The following is a 2,502-nucleotide window of genomic DNA, read 5'->3' as shown; positions in this document are numbered from 1 at the left end:
ATTGATACGTAAGGGGAGAAACTCTAGGATGGATATAATGTTAAGTTTGTTGATTACGAATATGGTTTGCTAAATCGTTTGTTTGATTATGAATTTGGTTTGGTAAAACGTTTATTTGGTTACAAATTGGTTTGATAACCCGTTTATTTTGGTTACGAACTCGTTTAATAAAGAGTTTATTTGATTATCCATGTTTGATAAACATTTTATTTGATTACGGTTTATTTTGTAATTCAAAAATATCGATATTTATTTGTGAATTGATTTCATTTGTGATACGGGTTGATTTGATAAAGTGATTTGGGAACTTAAAAGTTTATCGATTTGATGTATATCTTTTATAAAATATATCTACATTTTAAGAGAATTATATTATATGAATTATCATAAATTCGAGATACTAAATATTAATTTATGCTCAATAATTTATTGTGAACAAGAATAAAATTATATAGTAATAAAGTGAATATACAATTAAATGATTAATGAGTCAAACAAGATCTGAATAATTAAAGAGAACTACCTAATTTAAGAGAACTACCTAAGATAGGTAGAACTACGTGGCTTTGATTCCCGATTTAAAGATTAAAACGTTCGGGATACGTAGGAAGCTCGATAGAATTATCGAGTCCAAGCCAATTAATTAATAAAAATTTAGGTAGTCCAAATAAAGTTTATCTATTAGAAAATTAAATTAAGAATTGAACGAGTTAAAGATTGAAGAGCCGAATTCGTAGATCGTTATCTTGTTTTCTTTTCATACCCGATGCCGTTTTGGGTCGGGTGTGACAATTTCCCATCCCTGTCCCCGACTAGTCAGGGATTCCCCGTCTCCATCCCCGCGAGTTAGATAGGGACAAATTTGTTCCTCATCCCCGTCCCCGTTTAAAAACACATTTTCCCTATTCCACATCATTATTCCCGTGGGGAATCACCATTTATATTTAAAACAAAATGAGTATATATTTCTTTTCTCTTCTCCTTTCTAATTCTAGGTTTTGTTCGAAAGAATATTCTTTAGTTTAGGTTATAAAAAATATACATTTAGTGCTTGGCTAATATTTTATTTATTCCATTTAATTTTTTATTTAAAAATAAATTTATTTAATCTAAGTTAAATGTTATAAATTATAATATTATAATATTTAAAGTATAACTTTAATTTTAATGGAGAATAATTGGAGATCCGTCGAGGATTCTCTATCTGGGATTAACGAGATGGGGTCGGGGATCCTCATGGGGCGAGGATACTATTCCCCACCCCCACATGATGGGGATAAAATTATCCCCATCCCTGTCCCATAAGAATTTTTATCGGTGATTCCCCAATTCGCACATTAATTATTATTTTTAGATCTATAAAACACCTCAACTTGACATTTATTACTTTCCTTTTTAGTGCATTACACACTCCGTTTACATATACGAATTACTTAGACACTTGATAAAAAGAGATACTAGTAAATAAAAAATGCAAGACTTCTCTATCTCAATTTGGTCTTAAATCTTATTCCAAGATGGAATAATTTGCAGTAATTTTAGTATGATGATTTTATCTTTCGTTATTAATTTACTGCGATTCAAATATAAATAATAGAGATAAAGTGTAAAAATACCTCTGACGTTTACAGACAAGAACAATTTTACATTTAACGTCTAAAATTATTATAAAACACAGATATTTTGTTCTTTATTTTATACCGATTGCACGTAAGTTGATTTAAAAAAAAAGATTTCATATTTTTTGCGATTTAATAATAGAATTGGAGATTAATATTTTTAAATTCGGTAAAATATTTGAACTTTTTTGGTCCAACTCGTACAAAATACAGTATATTTTTTTAAAAATTTCACGTTTAATAAATATGTTTGTGATCTGTTACTAATGAGTAATAAAATAACGCACATGCGAATTATAGATGACAAAATTTATGACCGTAAGATATTTTGATGAATAATTTATCCAATTGACCAACAATGTTAGGGGTAAAGTTACTCTTGGCTGCTTAAAAGTAAAATTGCACTATTTTTAAATATTAGATGTAAAATTGCTCATATATGCAAATGTTATTTTTTTTTGGACATTATCCTTAAATAATATAATAAAATATATTATTTTATATCTATCTTGATTCAATATACCAAACATAAAATACTAATAAGTTTCAAATATCTAACAACGGTAACATATACTGTGTCTAATGGGGGTATGAATGTGGGTCCGATCAGCCCTGCGCCAGGGTGACCCGTTATCCCCTTATCTCTTTATTCTCTGTTCGGAAGTGTTGTCTAGGCTAATTGGTCAAGCAAAAATCGCAGGGCGTCTACATGGGTGTCGTGTAAAAAAAGGGAGCCCCTAACGTTACCCATTTGTTATTTGCAAATGATAGTTTTTTGTTTTTCTAGGTCAATACTGATGTGTGCAGGGTGATTATTGATATCCTAGCAGATTATGAAGTAGCATCCGGACAAGCTATACATCATACGAAATCAGGCATTTTC

Source organism: Euphorbia lathyris, chromosome 5, assembly GCF_963576675.1.
Source record: "Euphorbia lathyris chromosome 5, ddEupLath1.1, whole genome shotgun sequence".
In the NCBI taxonomy this organism is placed as follows: domain Eukaryota; kingdom Viridiplantae; phylum Streptophyta; class Magnoliopsida; order Malpighiales; family Euphorbiaceae; genus Euphorbia; species Euphorbia lathyris.
The sequence above is the reverse complement of the archived record's forward strand: the minus strand, read 5'-3'. Positions refer to the sequence as shown.